The sequence below is a fragment of the Eumetopias jubatus genome, unplaced genomic scaffold (assembly GCF_037043125.1).
Source record: "Eumetopias jubatus isolate StellerSeaLion01/CBP00866 unplaced genomic scaffold, mEumJub1_p1.0 scaffold_20, whole genome shotgun sequence".
Classification (NCBI taxonomy): Eukaryota; Metazoa; Chordata; class Mammalia; order Carnivora; family Otariidae; genus Eumetopias; species Eumetopias jubatus.
The window spans coordinates 1,703,956-1,723,333 of record NW_028274826.1 but is presented as its reverse complement, the minus strand read 5'-3'; the positions used below and the strand labels follow the sequence as shown (position 1 = coordinate 1,723,333).

Here is a 19,378-nt window from a genome sequence, read left to right as displayed (position 1 = left end):
GCGGAAACAGTGATTTGCAGCTTAGGCAGTAACTGTATTTTCAAAGTTAATACCCACACTGCTGTGCATCTGTATAAAATAGATCATTTTAAATCCCTAAATTATCAGGGTGAAAACTTGTACAAACTTTGCATTCCAAACAATTCTCCTCTCTTCTGAAAGTAATTTTTGTGAACTAGATGTGCTTCAAAAAATAAGATTCATAATCAGAATGTAATGTTATAGTTCTGTCTATAATAATGTCTTGGTTGTTTAAAAATTTAGAAGTTTTAATGGAGTAAAAGAGCCAATTAACACAGGTGCCCAGGCTGACACGAAGCCCCCGAGCGGCACTGGCGGCACCTCGGGGTCACTGTGGGTCTGCCTGTCATTTGCCAGCGGCCCTCCTTCTTCAGGGTGAGAGTAACACAAGACAGTGCTCTTCTGAAGGGCCCTCTCAATCTCGGCCTCATTTCAGCACAAATTCAAATCAACCAACCAAACAGCTCACTCAGCCAGCCCACTGCACGAACTAACCCGGCCTCAGTTATTAACTAACCTGCATCAGGACCAAGCTCACATGATCACTAGGATGGGGGTTTTTACACTACGTGAAACACCCAGCGGGCCCCGTGCATCCCTGTCCCCTGTGACCTCAGGACCACCTTCCTTCTGAGCCAATCCCCCCAGCCCCGCGCAGCGCTCCTCCCACCAGAATTTAAAAACATCAAACAGTAAGTATTTCACTGATCTTTGCTAAAGCTTTGCCACTGGAGGCTCTGTTCACTGGAGGAAGGAACTAATTAACCTTTAACCAGTATGTTTTGGGCTCGCTCAAAACTTTTCCTATTGCCTCTAGAAAATACTATGAAGAAATACCCTGGCATGTTGATTTCAATTTATACTGAAACCAAAAAAAAAAAAAAAAAAAAAGGACTGTCTGATGTGTAACTTATCCCACAGAAGTTTCTGTGTCCTCACTGTGTTCAAAAATGTCATTGTGACTCAAGGCCTCAAAAAAGTTTTGATTTTGATGGTATTACACAGTTTAAAAACAAGACTCAGAGATGCTTGCTGTGGATGACTGGCCCTCAGAAAGAAATCCCAGGCAATCAACAGTTCATCACAGTGGGAAAGCTCACACACACACAGACACACACACGATATATTTTAAAGTTTTACAAAAGGTAATTATTAGCTGACACCGCTAATTACATAGGAGAAAAGAAAGCTATTTAATTTCACGTTAAATTTATCATACACACGTTTTAGTTAATGCAGTTTTAAAAAAGAAACTTTGGTACAGTTGCTACTCTAACGACAACTCAAATTTTTTAAAAAACGGTAGCATTCAGAATATATTTTCAGAAGTATGAGAAGACAATTAAGTTGAAACCAGATGTTTTAAGATTTGTTTCTGAGGAATATTTTTAAAACAATTGTCGCTTAGAAAAAATTAACTATGGAGGGGAAAAAAGACAATCAGCTCCTTAGTAAAACTATCTAATCATTCAGCACACGTGCTGGGCGCTATGCCAGAGGTCTGACACGGTCATGGTGGCCAGCGTGGGGCCAGCTCTCCGGGGGACAGGCTTGGGGCCCGGGCAGCAAGCTGGAGGCGCCCTGCACAAGGAGCCAGCGGGCCTCCAAACCCACCGAGACCTCAGCCCCCAGGACAAGCACCCTGCACGGCCTGCCAAGTGCTGGCTAGTCCATGTCCCCACCGAGGACCAGCTTCTCTCTCTAACGAGGAGGAGCCAACGTAGGGGCCGAACGCGCTGCACAGTAGGCCTTCCCAGGACACAGTAAGGAGCCCATGTGGCCTTCCCTTCTAGCTGGCCTGGCTTGGAATTTACCCCCAGGAAAGTCTGCTTCTGAACCCACACCGTGCACACAACCTGTTCCTGATCCTGAGGAAGGCCCCCGTGTGCACAGTTGCACTGTGGGTCTGTACCACTCAGACCCACCACAGCCCTCTTGGGAAGAAGACATGACTCTGGGAATCTCAAAGCAACAGGAAAACCTCATTACCCCCCTTCCCAGTCTCCACTCATACCATCGTCACCCACACACTCCACCTTCCTTCAGTTCCTGTCCCAAGTTTTAAAACTGGTCTTACTCCTTACTCTCGGTTCTACTAGATATTCCAGATCCCATTTCTCACCTGTCCAAAATGGCTTCCACCAAAAAAGGCTTCAGGATTATCTGATGATGGTAAGTACTCAGTTTTGTGAGCTCATAAAAGATGGAAACATTGTGATCGAAAGGCATCACAACTTCCACAAATTTCTAAGTTTTTATAGGCTCGGAGTAAGGAAACAAGGATTTCAAAAAACAAAGACAATTATGAAAATATTTGCTTCTTGAATAAACTATACTTCTTTCGTTCTTTTAAGATTTATTTACTTATTTAGAGAGACAGAGGAAGCGGGCACTAGGTGGGGGAGCTGAGGGAGAAGGAGAGAGAGGATCCTAAGCAGACTCCCTGCTGAGCGTGGAGCCCTCCTCGGGGCTGGATCCCAGGACTCTGAGATCACCACCTGAGCCGAAATCAAGAGTCAGACGCTGAACCAACTGAGCCACCCAGGTGCCCCTGTACTTCTTTGTTATGACTTTGGTTATAAAGAATTTAACTATACTGCTCAGAAATGATAAAATACTATCAAGTAGTTTTCGACAAATGATTAGTAAGCGCTCCTCATTCAGAACTTTATGTAAAACTAAGGCTTTTTAGTGATACAAAGTATTTAAATAACAAATACGCTCCTGTTCCTATTTAGAACACCTGCTTTATAATCAAATTCATACTTAAAAGGAACTTAGGGACTAAATCCCGGCTTTCTGGTGTAGATATTTGCTGCATACTCTGATAGAGCATTATGTCCCAGATGTTATCATTAGGATTGCTTTTTAACCCTTTAGCATTTTGCCTCTTTATTGCTTTCCTGAAATTGTAAGTTTATTTACATTCACAATGCTGATGAAGAAACACAACTTTTCATTGTGAGCAGCTGCAATATGAAAGTGTGCAGTCACACAAGTGCAGCAAAGGCGGGGTATGTGGGGCCCTAACCCCTAGAGCCACCCTGGGTCCTGTGGGCATGCCGCTGAACCACGTTATTGTAGGCTTGTTTCTCTTGTTGATCTTTTCCTGATGAGGCTTTCAAACACTATGATTTGTTAATATTAATAACAGTTATCCAAATACAGCATTCCTGAAGTCTCGTTATTTACAGTTGCCGTATTCTACAGCGCACAGTACGTGCGCGAGGCACACGATCACGTTTCTAAACAGATATTTAAACCCAGGGATATTTTATTACTCAAGAAGACAACTATTAGAAAAATTAAGGGGTACTATGATTGCACACAAGAAACCACAAGAAAAAAGAGAAGGAAGTTATTCTATGGTAACATCTTAATACAAGTCAATACAACTTTTAAACTATTAATAAACTGTCCTTTTTAAAATAAAAAAGCTATTCTCCAACACAGCCTTGATATTTCAACCTACAAAGTACAGCATAGATGATTCTATTTTGTTCTGTTATCTGAAAATGCCTTTACGATAATTCAGAGAACAAGAAGTAGCTCTAATTCACATAATGGCACATATCACCTGTCTGTCAGTGAGACATCTGAAAGCATCTTTTTATTAGAAACACAAATCAATATGCCCAAGGGATTACAATAACTGCCTGAAGCAATCTGTATTACCATTTCATCCCTGATGCTCTTGCTCTGAGCAACTTATTATTATGAATGGCATGAAAATGGCAGCCTGTCACAACTGATTTTTCTTCACCTCCTGTAAGAATTTTCCCTCTTAAATGTAATCAAGTATCATCTTATTAAATATATCTCAAGCTAGGCTTTATACAACAGTCCATTACTCAAGTTGTATTCCTTATAATTTAAGCTTTCACCAAATATTATTATAAAAGTAACTCCTTAGTAATAAAAACTTTTGGTTTGTTTGAAGTTTTAAGATAACAATTTCAGACTGGGTAGACCCCATGTCCCTGCCTTGCGCCTGTTGGGAGTCCTGGAGGCATGCATTTTTGTCCTGAAAAAGAGCCTCGAGAACTGGTCTATATCTCAGAACTCTCCTCCATCGAACAACATCATAGACTTTGGTATTAATCGACACAACTAGATAAAACGTGCTACATTTTAAAGAGTACTCCGATAAACCCTTGTAATAACCTTAAAGCTGTATATTCTGATTCTATAAAAGGATCAACTTAGATTCCAAGGACCACTCTGAAAGGGTGAACTAACATGGCTCATCTGTCAGTGATGAATCTGGCTGCAGCTTAGTTCACCTGCCTACGAATTCTCTTTCCATCTCAGATTGTCGTGGCCACTGAGGAGGCGGTGGCTCTCAGTTATCAGTATGGGTCCCAGCCCTCAGGGCTGGCTGCACCCCCAATCTCCAATTCAGGAGGTCTAGGAGGGACACCCCGGGGCAGTCTCTGTGCAGGCAGAGGTAACACTGATGTCACCAGCCCAGGGCCACTCAGCTGGGCCACGAGACAAGGCCGTGTGGATAGGGAGGTGCCGCAGAGTAAGACAAGTGGCTAAGGCAGCAGGTAGAGAAACTGCCTTCTCTGTTTCTTAAAATGCATGCCTGGGGTAGAGTGCAGGCATCTGTGGCCACAGCAGAAGATGAGGCAAGTGATCACATTTTTCTCCTCATTTTTCTGTTGGATGTTTTCTTTTTTTTTTTTTTTAAAGATTTTATTTATTTAATTGACAGAGAGACAGAGAGAGAGGGAACACAAGCAGGGGGAGTGGGAGAGGGAGAAGCAGGCTTCCCGCCGAGCAGGGAGCCCGATGCGGGGCTTGATCCCAGGACCCTGGGATCATGACCTGAGCCGAAGGCAGTTGCTTAACCAACTGAGCCACCCAGGCGCCCGTTGGATGTTTTCTTTCTGACAAGCAGCTAGAGAAGAACGGAACAGACAAAATGAAGACAAAAGGAAAAAGGCCCAAATTAAGGCTTGGGAAATGGGATGGGCAGAAGGACAAGTTTAAAAACAGGTTTTATGAAGCAACGAGCAACACTGGTTCAATGGCGAACATCCCTCTCCTCAGCTCTGGAAGGGTATTCTGAAAGGGACAAATGCTGGTGCATGAGCACCTCCGGCCTCCACAGGGAAGTCACACGCACATCCCCTGACCCGTGGGGACGGCTGGCGCTTTTCCCAGGGGGAGACAGGGCTCTGTGCGACAGTCCTCACCAACGACTCCACCAAGGGGAACAGGGGCCCTACGAGCGGGCCATGATGTTGAGTACCGCCAACTGTGTGCACCTGCGACTGTGCAAGTTCCCCGACTCGCCTGCCCCACCACCTGTCACTCTGGACCGGCCATTTCTCCGCCCGTCTCTGCTTCTGCTCTGGGGCTCTTGAACATCGGCCTGAGAAAGCCACACACTCCTTACTGGCTCCATTACAAACTTAAGAATCCCAGCAGCTGTTGGGTCCTTCCATCACTCAAGAACTGATGAGGCTGAATCGTTTGGCGAATCCTCTCCAACTCCGGCCATGCTGTGCATCCCTCGCCCCACCTGAATGACTGTTATCACTGGCTTCTCCCCCACCTGTCAGCACTGCTCTCTTCCCGCAGTGCCTCCATCCCAGAAGCGCACAGACGTTTCACAAATGAGCAGGGCCCTCCTCCGCACGCTACGGGAAGGCAGGGAATAAAGGCACTACGGAGCGACAGCAAGGACACACCGGCTGACGGACTGAGGACCGTCCACATGTGTCCAGAGCCATGGAGCCACGCCCTACTGCACACAGCAGCTCTTCCCCCAGGGACCACAGAATCTTCTCTTTGGTGACCTGAAGTGACTGCGGGATGACCGTGGAACGCGTTCTTCCATAGACTGCAGCTTCTCCTTTATAAACTAGGGCCCTCTCTTCTTTTATGGAAAGCATGAATAATTTTACAATTTTCTCAACCAGAAACAAACAAAATCAATAAAGCCCTCTGCCCGCATCCCTGCTGCTGTCCTGGTGCTTCGGGCTCCCTCCCAACCCTCGGCCCCGCTGTCCTTCCCCTCATCCCCGACCTTCCTGCTGCCTTTGCATCTGATTCCCCCGGAACAAATCAAAGACAATGATTCTCCTGTTGCTAAATCTACTCGTCTCTTTTCATTTTTCTCCCCAACGACCTCCAGAGCGCCGGCACGCTGTGGACCTCCACCCACTGCTACGAGTGCCTTCCTCCTTCAGCCTCTTCCTCCCTGGCCGCTCTTCTGCCACTTCAACCCTTCACTGCCAGCACTAGGAGGTTTGACGAGGTTCCTGTCTCGTTCTGGCTCTTACTGTACATAAAAGGCCTGGGAGCGCTCCTCTAGGACCACGCTGGGGTAGCCAGTGGTCCTAAGTTATTAAGTAGTCCCCTTCCTCTCCTTCTGCACTGGGGGTTGGCCTCTACCCCCGTGACCCACTCACCTTTTGTGAGGGCCATTCCTTGCTCTGGCCAAGGAAAGGTGACCTGAGCCACTTGGTATGTAACCCGCCCCGTCTGTGTCTTCGTACCCAGTGGTCCTGGAAGCACGTGTCCAGGAGGGCTCCCCGAGGGACCACGATGAGCAGAGCACCTGCCAACGTGTCAGACCCATACTGAGGAGGAAAGCGGTCTTTGCTGTAGTAAGCCACTGTGGTTTTCAGGGCCATGTGTGTCACAGCATGACTCAGAGACAGGACTCTTTCGTAAGTACGTATTTCCAGCCCCAATTACTCTGCTGTCGTGAGCACCACAGCGAAATCTCACCGGAGCACTGTGTCTGTCACTGCCCTGCGTGCACACAGAACGGAGTCTGAGGAACAGTGCGCTTCCCTAAAGAAGAGAAACTCGGAAATGGTCTGACTTCCCTCTGAGATGTTTCCTTTGTGTTTCGGGTGGCCTTCTCTGAAGGCCAAACGTTGGCTGGTTTAGTAAGCCACTGCAAGAACACTGAGAGGTCATCTTTACATGATGTCTTCCTTTCTCTCTTTAGGGATCTGAATAGATCCCATCATCTTTTCATTCAACATGTATCAGTCCTTCCCCTAGATAAATTACATCCGTTACTTTTTGCCCACTGTAGCATGCTCATGTTTCCTGAATTTTTTTCTTATAAATCTGGCATTTGACACTTAGAAATATTTAATAACATACGCAAATTTAGAGATTTTATTCTTCTCCTAGGAGCATTCCTTAATTTACAAAAGCGCTTCCTCTCAAGCTGACGCATTCTGACCCGCAGCGCTTTCAGGGAGAAGCACCACGGTGACTGCACCACAACGTCCCTGCTCCAAAACCAGCTGCCACCATTTCCTCCGAGGGTGGTCACGCAGATTCACGACGTTACGTACCGGGTGCTTCAAACAGCACCTGCCATGTGTTGGCGCTCTGCCTGGGCCTCAGCCATCACAGGTACAAAGACTTCCACCTGGAGCTGATGGAGCACCAGGAAGGTGCCGGCCATGGAAGAGCACGTTTGCTCCACCTGTGAGGCTGACACGTGGCAGAGCAGGGTTCTGAATCCAGTTCTGCAAAAAGTCAGAGATGCCCTTCCTATTAGAGGTGTGCTGTGTTAGCACCAAGGACATTTAGAGGTTTTGTTTGGTTTTAAAGGAGGGACGGAGGAAGAGGAGGGGAGCGGAAGGACGGCTGCCGACATGGGCAAGGAGCAGGTCTCCGGGCCCCCTGGCGGGACAGCGTGGGGTGGGGTGCCCGCACAGCTAGGGGCGCACTGAGTATTTCTGGGCACTCATTCCCAATGCACACTTCCCTGTCGAGGAAGACAGTCATGGTGGGTAATGTGTACTGAGCGGTAAGACACAGAATTAAGCCATCTGCCCAGGGTCACAGAGCTGGCTAGTGGCAATGCCCAGACGCTGACCGGGCAGCAAAGCCCCAGGCCGGAGTTCTTCACCTCCGGTATACACCTGGGAAAGGTCACCCGACGGCTTCTGTGTCCACGCCCAAGGGGAAGAGCATGGAGCCAAAACCAAAGGTGTGTGGAGAGCAGTGAGGTGAGGACAGACAACAGGAGGGAACAGAAAAGAAGCCACCCCAAAGAGTAAGCTGGGAGGAAACAGGAGTTGTATTCCATGACAGGATCACTTTTCAGATTTTAAAGCTTACTATTGAAAATAAAATTGACCCTCAAAGTCATCCTAAAAGTAAAACGATTAGAAATGATTAAGAAACAAAACATACCCTAGAACTTGTATATGCACAGGTAGAACATTCTAGTTTTGCTTACTAAAGAAAAAAAATATTGCTATACTTCACAGAAAACATACACAAATATGCATGTAATCTGTCAATAATTTAATAATTTATTTTTAAATAGATTTAACTCTACTGAAAAAATAAGGACTTGAAGTATATTCAATTTCCTCAAATGAGCGCAAGTTTTGTAACAGACATCAACAGGGATAATTTTCCATGTTATCACAATCAGAATTTAAACTAATATGAATGTGTCACACACAGACATTTGGAGTCCTAATGAACACTACTTCATCGAGCTCCCTGGGATGACCCGTGTGGCCCGGCGGGGGCGAGGACACTTGCCAGCCAGCAAACGTGTCAGAACCACTCTGAAGCACTGCAAATAGGCACGGACATTCAAAGGGTAAGGAACGCTTTCCTAATGTTGGAAGGGTTATTTTTTAAAACAATATTTAGCTGAAAAAATGGAATACATCTTGTCCTTAAAAATATCTTTTCAAAGAATTATTTCATTTCTATTGCTTTGCAATAAAAATTCCTACAAAAGACAACCTTTTCTATTGATTACTCAGAAAGCAAGGTATGAATCCACGACAGCACTTTTTTTGTTCTACTCAGATACACCTCAGATTATATTTCAAATAAAAAGGAGTAAAATGCACAGTTAAAAAGAGCTTCTCATAAAGTGGACATCGGCAAATTCTGTGACTTGACCATACAAAATGTATTAACCAAATAATAGCAACTGAGATATCAAACTAACTTTTTTTTGGTTCCTATGTAACTTGCATACACATGCTGCCTACCTAAACAATTTCAGAAGTATAACAGAAAGATGATCAATTTAGGAATATAATCAAGCAGTCTTTAAAACTAAAACCTGTTTTCAACATGCTATGAAATGAAAATAACTTAAATGAGTTCAACAGTGTCGCACTATCAAATACTGTAACATACTAATGTAGATTCTATTTTAAAAATGAGCCATCGACATAAAAAAAAGAACGCAAACTGTAAAATAAACTGAAAAGAAAGTTCTTCAGTCTGAGCATGCTGTTACATAAATACAGAGAATTCACATCTGAAAACACCAACATTTTTGAAAGTCTGTTTTTAGGTGATTTATATTAAGCTAAAATGAACAAGCTCTTCAGGACTGCATGTACTTTCTTACTGAAAGGGAAAATCAAGTCATTAAAGCAGCTGCTCCTTAATCTAGCCTACCTTATTTTGTGGATTGGATGTGTTCATTACACTTCGAGTCTCTTTTCCAGTATAAATGACAACACCTATTACAGTACCTGCAAAAACACGAAAGTGGTCCTTACAGAGATGCCTCAAAGGGGAAGCACAGAGAGAACACTTTCTAATCAATTGTCTTGATGGAAAATATTATTCACTACTTAATTTTATATAAATTTATCTAACAGCACATTTGATTTGGGAGGGCAAGAAAGTCTAATCTCAACTTTCAAAATAAGCTTTGAGGAACTCAACTGATTTTTTAAGCTATACAAATTTACCTATATACAACAACATTAGAAAATGTACTGATAATCTTTTCCCTGTCAAGAGAAAGGGTGACATCACTCGGTTCACGTGTGCAAACACCACAGGTAAGTGAAGAGAGGCTGTGTTCTCAAGTGGTCAGATGCATCATGGGACCTTCAAACCAAGACCGCACCAGCTGAACCACCTTCCCTGAGCGAGACTTGAGTACTACTAGGTATAAGAGCCTCCGCTGACATTTTAGCACCTATACAATTAAAACAGTAAGAGACAATTACATAAATAACATTTGATGTTGAATTTAGATGTTATTAGCCTTTTTTACTCATGTCTCCTCAAAGTTTGGTTTTCTAAGTGTGTATGCCTATCAAACTTAAGGTAAAAGAATACTAAAATACCCCTAGAACAACCATTGGATTACAAAGGCTCAGAGGCACTCACCTCTGTAATATTAAATTAAAAACCACAGAACAGGTCTGTTTCTAAACTGTAGCTATGCATAATCTATATTCCTAGTTTTCGTAAATTCTGAGGATGAGAAATGATTAAAGAAAGAGAATCACGTCCATAAATACCCACTGAGACCAACAGCACTGCAGAATTCACTATAATAATTGTACAAAAACTCTTTGATGTCACATTAATGTAACGTGTGAAATTTAGCGCGTTGTAAGTCAGGACCCAGGGAATAAATGTGATCCTAGTGATCTCTTGGATTTATATGAACAGAGAGCTGCAAATTATATGCATTAGATAATGAACGGTTTCCTCCATGGAATGTTCAGGAAGACAGGGAGGTGCTAGAGGGCTGCTCAGTGGTCACATCTGCAGAGGTTACAAGTTTCTTTCAAAATAAGCATTTCCTTTCTTCCCCCTGTTTTAATTGTGAGCCGCTTGCAGAGCTGTGTGGTTGAATTTCCTGAGCCCCTTGAAAGCAGAGCAGCCCCTCCAGCACAGAGGGCAGCCCAAACTGCACAGATGCGACCTCTGTAGAGCAGTGCCCAGCAGAGCTGCAGATGGCAGGCCTGCACTTAGTGCTCAGGAAAGCACAGATTACGTAATGAGCCAGTGCCGTAGAGGACCCCACCCCAAACACACACAGCTCTTGGGTCAAACAGTACATTCAATCCGACTGCGTCGGTAGTTTCTTCCTATTTTGCCAATTAAACTTAAAATATAGGAGTGTCTCATGTGAAATGAGCTCACTAATGTGAAAAAAGTACAAAAACAGAAGACAAACTGCAAAATTATTTTTAATATTAGCAGAACAAAGAGTCTCAGAAAAGACTTAAAAATTAATTAGGCTAGAAAACACTGTCCTAAAATCCAGACAAACTATTAGTAATGTTGATTCTAGGCTGGTATTGCACTTAAAAGTATCCAAAATGCAATCTGAGAAATGACAAGACTAAGAAAACGTAATGCATACAGATACACATAGATAGCATATTTAATCAGTACCGCAGCTTAAATATAATGTACATAAAGAGTATTTAACAGAATTCCTCCCATGGTTTTCCTTGTATAATCTACTGAAGTCTGGTAAAGGCTCTCCCATGCATTATCTCATCCCATTCTCACTGAAAAGGAATTAGAATAATGCATTTTTTTCCAAGTCGGTCATGCTTTTTAACTACTAAAATTAGTGAAGTCAGTATGGAGTATTTGCAGTACTCTCCATTCTTTTTGACAAAGGGCACCTACTTATGGACTAGTACAGGCTGAAAGGTTGACCAAACCCTGTATGTAGGGCAAATCTATCTATAGATACATATATATAGATACATATGGCAAAGTGGTCACCTGTTCATTTTGGAAACAAGACCAGAGAGGGAACACAACAGAGCACATTCATCAGAAAGTCTGACAGAGAGAACGTGTCAGAGACAGACAGACACATGGACAGACCTCGAGAATGCTCAACCATCCGAAGTATTTCCTGACTGTCACTTAGGCACCTGCTGGCTCCCATGCAGAAGTGCTTTCCTCGTGCCAGTCTCAACAAAACCCCGAGCGTGGGCGGCCCACCCACTGCAGAGTTTTCGTGTGCCTGCAACAGAGGGGGAGCACAAAGGCGGCCAGCAAAGACTACGGATTTGCCTCAGGACAGCAACACAGCAAGACCGAGCCAGGGACACAGGCGGACACTGCGACCTGCACCAGGTCTGGGCCCCGCCCAGTGAGCGTGCCATGCGTCCGGGGACAGCAGGGCAGCTGCACCCACTTCCCAGCGGCCAGGACTGCCCAGTCCCGAGACCCGAGGTGCAAGCAGCAGCAGCGTGCGGCGCCGCTGTGTCCTCCGTGACCCCCACTGCCCTCCTGCACCACAGCTCGCGGGTCGTGTCCCTCAGGGGACTGCAGTGGGGCAGCTTCTCCTGCTTTCCCGAGGCCCATCAGGCAACCGCTCTGCCACAGGAGCCTCACACACCATGCCCACTAAAGGGACAGTGTGATTTTAAGTTTCTAATCTGGCACGAGGACTAGTCTCATAAAATATCATGCCAAAAATTACCAAGAGAAATGAAACCACACAAAAACGAAAAAGAATATCTATGTTCCAATTTTTTCAACCTAAATTATTTCATCAAACTGCTATAAAAGTATCCAAGTGTTTACTCTCATTTTCTGTATTTATCACAATCAGTACCAGCCCTGGACCCCTGTCTACGTACAGGCCCCCCTCTACAGGGAGGGGTCACCCTAGACCCCCGATGGCACACACGCCCAGCAGCCCTGCTCTGGGGGGGTCACCGCCGTCGGCACAAAGGCCCCCGCTCCAGAGGGGTCACCGTGGACCCCCGTCACCACATACACCCAGCAGCCCTGCCCCGGGGGGGGGTCACCATTGTCAGCACACACGCCCCTGCTCTAAAGGGGTCACCCTGGACCCCCGTTGGCACACACGCCCAGCAGCCCTGCTCTGGGGGGGTCACTGCCATCGGCACACAAGCCCCCGCTCTAGAGGGGTCACCCTGGACCCCCGTTGGCACACATGCCCAGCAGCCCTGCTCTAGGGCACATCCCTGCTTCCAGGCTCTTGGCAGTTTAATTTCAGAACACTCTCTTGTCCACTTATCACTTGCAACGTGGCAGCTCTCTGGGACACTGACTCTGCTCTGCGAATGGCGTTCACTGACAGACAAGGGGAAGAAGATGGAGGGCACCACAAGCAGTTGTGTTTGTCCCTTTTCAGGGACCCTTGGCCCTCGGATCCTCTGTGGTGTTAACGTGAGCCCTCATTCCCATGCACTCAGAACCCCAGGATGACGGAGGAAGGCCCAAGTTCACTTCACCTAGGAGGCAACCTGAATTCAGTGGACACATATTTAAAAAGTAAGATTTAAAAAAATTCTTTCTCAACTTATAATCAAGTATAAAGAAGATATGAGCCCTTAAATTACTCCTGGAAACCCAAGGTCTTTCAAACATTGCTCAGGATACAGCAGTTTCATAATATATAGAGTCTAGTAATTGCTCACATTATTAAGGTTTTTAAATAAAGGTAAGTATGTGTTAAAATATTTAAAATTAATGAAAAGAGCTTGCGTTTTTAAAATGTCCAAACAAAAATGAAACTTAAGAGGCGTCTTAAGACTTAAGTTTTTTTGAACGGATGGTTTTTGAGCAGCATAAATACTTTCCTGGAAGATAAAAAGCCCGGGTGCACTGAATTCAACCCATGAGAGAATGAGAAACAGTCCTCAATGTGGCAAGCATATGTGACGCCTAGATTTGTGTCTGTTCTGCCCACGTGTGCAACCAGGAGCTTCCACGTGCCAAGGTCGCCTGGAGAGGAAACGTATGTACGGGGGTTACCGGGCGCATCACATAGGCCTTCTGCTCGGGGGCTTCTGCCTCTGTGAGAAGAAAGGCCACAGATCGATAGCGCTAGGGTCAGTAGCAACATTCTAATACACAGGGAACAAAAGAGCAAATAAAACGTATTTTTTTTTTTTTAAAAAGCATCTTCAGTATGATGGAAACAAAACAGAATACAGCTCTAGACATGGGGAAAATGTGAAATCAGTGACCAAGTATCAGCTCATATGTGCTATGTTTTAAATATTTTCCTATCAGCTATTAAACGCTAAAGGCTGAAGGGTGACAGCTGTCGAGGATGGATTCCAATCCCGACCCTGGGACAGCCTGGCTGTGTGACCGAGCGAACAATGGGGGCCGGCGCGATGCGGCTGTGCAGCACCACACCGAGCCAGGGCGCAGCTGTCAGCAAGGTCAGCAAAGATCGGCAGCGTGGAGGACGCGTGAGCTCAAGATTCGGAGACTCCTCCTGGCCGCAGTGCCCTCTCCAGTGACCCCCCGGGCACAGCCAGTCTCCCCGTCCTGGGGTCTACACAGCCCGAGACCTGGCCTGCTCCCCACCCCTCCTTGGTGTGCTATCCTGACTTCTCTTTCTCTTTAGTTTGAGAAATTTAAAAGATCATCAGTACAAAAATCATGAAAGACCTCAATTTCTATTAAAATTGTCCTAGTTGCCCTCAGATTTTTATTAAACATAGGAAACATTAGTATAAACCTAAGGCCCCTCTCCTCCTCTATTCCCTAGAAGGTGCACACGTGGACCCCTACAGGAGCCTGACTGACACACTGCTGTGCACACAGGCCCCCACGGCGCACGCGCACAGAACTGCCCGGCCTTTCCCCGAGCCCCAGACACCAGGCCCCGGCACCATCCTCGTCAGCCTGCAGCTCAAGACGCCCTTACGTAGCTGCTGGTGTGCTCACGAATCCTCCCCACACCTTTCCACCCCTTGACCTCACGCACCTGTTTGCTCTTCCTTCAAACTCTGATCAGGTAAGGATTTTGGCTTCTTTGTTTTGGGGGCACCCTATACTTCCCTGTGGTACTCAGCAGAGCGTAAAGCACCCGCCTCACTTTATTAAAGTAGTCCTTGCCCATGCGCGCTCCCGAGGACAGTGCATTCAACAGCGCCTGGTCTCTGCAGAGGGATTCTTACAAAACCACCAGAAGAGCAACCAGGCTCTATGGGCGCTGGGCCACAGATTAAGAAGACAGACAGCCCTACTCTGAACATCCCCTAGCCTTCCTACCCCCACCAGCAGCCTTCACGCTCCCTGCTGCTAAGATTCACTCCTGTTTATCATTAGCAAGTCAACTACTTTCTGAAAAGCTGACCATCATTTAGATTTCAATACCTCCCAGAGAAATTTACTTCCCAAAATGTATATTTAGGTGACCTCCCTGTTCAGCCACTAGAAATACTCCAACATCCTCCAATTTCACTCAGAAGAAAATTAAGACGCTTTACTCTGGTCCCCAAAGGCCAAACAGGAAATATCTCCCCAGGCCCCCTATCTCATCTAATACTTTTCTCCCTGACAGACAAACCCACCACAGTGATCTCTTCCAAATTCTACTGGGTGACTGAGGAGTGGGAAAACCCCCAAATACCACCCCTTCCTTCCCCGGTTGCGCTAGGCCACCTCCCAGTAAGGGACATTGACAAGTCTGGCGAGAAGAGGGATCAGAACCCACGAAATGCCGCTGCCCTGCTCCACGGAGGCCTTGCTCCTTGCAGCGCACAGCCCACAGCCAGCGCTTGCTTAGCACTCAGCCCCTCAGGTCCTGCCCCACACCCGCCAACTACAGGGAATGATCCGTAAGGTCCCTGGGTGGTACAAGGTGGTTATTTTCAGAGATACTGCACAGAGTCACTCCAGCACAAAAGCACCACCAAATGTGAGAGCTGACACTAACAAGAGAACTTGTTTCATACCTGATGCAACAATGGTGCTCGCCCGCAGTGTATTTTCTAGGCTGAGACTCTCATGAATGGGTGGGTGGCAGTCTTCCTGTTCACAGAGAAGGGGAAAAATGGCAAGTTAGCAACTTTTTTTACTTCAGATATCTGCAGTGATAAAACAAACATACAAGCTGGATTCAGTGAATGAGCAGTGAAATGGCACTGCAGAATAAAGGTGAAAAATGGGAATTTAGACAGAGGCTCCTGGGAAGAGGGCAGAGCAGGGAGCACCAGGAATCTCTGCCCACCGGGCAATGACCACATGGCAGAATCTGTCTGATGGGACTATTTGGGGACTGTGGAGTCGGCTGAAGGCTTGCAGCTGTCCAGGAGAAGTAGTCAGTTTTGGTCTCTTCTAGCTCCCAGCACAGAGCAGCTACCCAGCCATGCGGCAGGCAGCTGTGCACGTGTTTCTGGGGCAGCCTGCAGACGCCAGGTGGGCAAGAGGCACCCTGTCCTCCAAAGAGCAGGAGTCTAAGCTCTGACCACTGCCGGCTGCTTCTGATCACACAGGTGCAGACACAGAGCCTGGCGGCCCTCGCTGTCGGCCCTCCAGCTCCAGTGACTCCAAGGGCATTGGAAGGGCGAGGGCCCCCTTGTCCCCCTTCTGGGAGCCAGACATTAAACACTAGAACATTCTAAAACAACTGCATATATGGAAAAAAACACAAAGTGACTGTGGGTGCCCAAGAAAAAGCTCAGAAAAGACCTGAAAAGACATTAAATGTACACCTCAGACTGATAACCCAGCACAGAGACAGTCTATAATCATAAAAAATAAGTAAATCAACAAATAAATATAATGACTAAAACCCCAGCAAGCCCGGAAGAAGGGCGAGAATGGACTTCCAGAGGTACATCATTACACTAAAAACAAAGTGTTCAATAACAAGGCATTAAAAACAAAACAACAACAAAAAAAGTATGGCCCATTTATTTTTTTTTTTTAAGATTTTATTTATTTGAGAGAGTGAGAAAGAGCATGAGAGAAGAGAGGGTCAGAGGGAGAAGCAGACTCCCCACTGAGCAGGGAGCCACATGTGGGACTCGATCCAGGGACTCTGGGATCATGACCTGAGCTGAAGGCAGTCGCTTAACCAACTGGGCCACCCAGGCGCCTAGTATGGCCCATTTAAAGGAACATTGTAAATCAACAGAAACAACCCCTGAAAAAGACCTGATGTCAGATATACGAGACAAAGACTTTAAAAGGAAAGTATTAAGGATGTTTAAAGAAATGAAGATGTGGAGAATGCCAAGAAAACAATGTGTGAACGAAACGTAAATATGAAGAGACAGAAAACCTCAACAGAAAGCAGAAGAAAGTCAAGAGCTGAAAAGTACGACGACTGAAATGAAAATTCCCCTAAAGAGATTCAAGGCAGATCTAACCACGCAGAAGAATCAGCAAACCTGAACACGGAACAACGGAAATGACCAAGTCTGGGAAACAGAATGAAAACAGGTGGAGGAAAATTAAAAAGGTCTGAGGGAGTGCAGGACACCAAGGTACAAACCAATATAGGTATTGTGGGAGTCCCAGAAGTGGAAGACAGAATGAAAAGGGCAGAGAGAATATGTGAAGAAGTAATGGATGAAAACACCCCAAATCTGATGAAAGACATGCATGTAAACAGTGAAGAAGCTCAAGCAAATCCAAGGAAGATGAACTCAAAGAGACCCACATAGAGACACATTATCATAAAAGTTTTAAAAGACAAAGACAAGGGCGCCCAGGTGGCTCAGTCATTAGGTGTCTGACTTTTGTTTCGGCTTAGGTCATGACCTCAGGGTTGTGAGATTGACCCCCACACTGGACTCCACGATCGGCGCAGAGTCTGCTTGAGACTCTCATTCTCCCTCCGTCCCTCCCCGCCACGTATTCTCTATCTCTTTCTCGAAAATAAATAAATAGGTCAGCACTATTTTTAATTTTTTGAGGCACCTCCACACTGTTTTCCAAACTGGCTGTACCAACTTGCATTCCCACCCACAGTGTAAGAGGGTTCCCTGTCTCCACAACCTCTCCAACATTTGTTGTTTCTTGCCTTGTCCATGTTTGCCATTCTAACTGGTGTAAGGTGGTATCTCAATGTGGTTTTGACTTGAATTTCCCTGATGGCTAATGATGATGACCATTTTTTCATGGGTCTGTTAGCCATTTGTATGTCTTCTTCAGAGAAGTGTCTGTTCATGTCTATTGCCCATTTTTTTGACTTATTTGTTTTTTGGGTGTCAAGTTTGAGAAGTTCTTTATAGATCTTGGAAATCAGCGCTTTGTCTGTAGTGTCATTTGCAAATATCTTCTCCCATTCTGTGGGTTGCCTCTTTGTTTTGTTGACTGTTTCCTTTGCTGTGCAGAAGCTTTTTATCTTGATGAAGTCCCAATAGTTCATTTTTGCTTCTGTTTCACTAGCCTTTGGAGATGTATCTTGAAAGAAGTTGCGTGGCCAATGGCAAAGAGGTTACTGCCTATGTTCTCCTCTAGGATTTTGATGGATTCCCGTCTCACATTAGCTACCCTATGACCCAGCAATTGCACTTCTGGGTATTTACCCCAAAGACACAGATGTAGTGAAAAGAAGGGCCATATGCACCCCAATGTTCATAGCAGCCATGTCCACAATAGCCAAACTGTGGAAAGAGCTGAGATGCCCTTCAACAGATCAATGGATAAAGAAGATGTGGTCCTTATATACAATGGAATATTACTCAGCCATCACAAAGGATGAATACCCAACTTTTACATCAACTTGGATGGGACTGGAGGAGATTATGCTATGTGAAATAAGTCAAGCAGAGAAAGTCAATTATCATATGGTCTCACTTATTTGTGAAACGTAAGGAATAGCAGGGAGGACGTTAGGAGAAGGAAGGGAAGAATGAAGGGGGGGAATCAGAGGGAGAGACGAACCATGAGAGACGATGGACTCTGAGAAACAAACTGAGGTTCTAGAGGGGAGGGGGGAGGGGGGATGGGTTAGCCCGGTGATGGGTATTAAGGAGGGCACGTACTGCATGGAGCACTGGGTGTTATACGAAAACAATGAATCGTGGATCACTACCTCAAAAACTAATGATGTACTGCATGGTGACTAACATAACATAATAAAATAAAATAAAATTTTAAAAAATTAAATAAATAAATCTTTAAAAAAAAAGACAAAAAGAGAATCTTGAAAGCAGTATGAAAGAAGCAAACCATCACATACAAGGAATTCCCAATAAGGTTCTATGCAGATTTTTCATTAGAAATAGTGGAGACCAGAAGGCAGTGTGCTGATACAAAGTGCTCAAACAAACACACACCCATGTCAGCCAAGAATCCCATATCCAGCAAACTGTCCTTCAAAAATATGGGTAAAATCAAGATATTCCCAGACAAACAAAAGCTTAGAGAGTATGTGTCCCACTAGACGTTTCCTGCAAGAACTGTTCAAGGGAGTCCTGCAGGTAAAAGAAGAGGGTACAATAACTCGAAACTACATGGGGAAATAAAGATCTCAAGAACGGTGAGAATACAGGCAATTATAAAGGCAAATATTATTGTAGCAATGGTTTGTAACTGCACTTTTTGTTCTCTACATGACTTAAAAGAATAATACATAAAACCTAGTATTGTTGTAATTTTGGTTTGTAACTCCAAATCTTGTTTTCTACATGAAGAGGCTGGGTGCATTTAAAAGAACTATTCGTTTACATTTTTAGTCACAGACCGTATAAAGATGTAATTGTGTGAAATCAGCAAACAAAAGGGGTGGGGACAGAGCTATAAAGGAGCACAGCCTTTGTATGTTATTGAACTTAAGTTGGTATAAATTCAAATTAGAGTGTTATATCTTCAGAATGTTAAATGTAATTCCCATGGT

At 45.2% G+C, this 19,378-nt stretch overlaps 1 protein-coding gene across 3 annotated transcripts in view; it reads right to left on the bottom strand.

The window, feature by feature from the left end:
- Positions 1-19,378, bottom strand: part of LOC148162109 (putative phospholipid-transporting ATPase IIB) — a 140,147-nt gene that overhangs the window by 6,926 nt on the left and 113,843 nt on the right. For all 3 annotated transcript variants that reach the window (XR_015767193.1, XR_015767194.1, XR_015767195.1), the window contains 2 exons: positions 15,483-15,558; positions 9,442-9,518 (listed from right to left, as the gene is read on the bottom strand). The gene's annotated coding sequence lies outside the window, so the exon portion shown is untranslated. The remainder of the gene's footprint in view (positions 1-9,441; positions 9,519-15,482; positions 15,559-19,378) is intronic.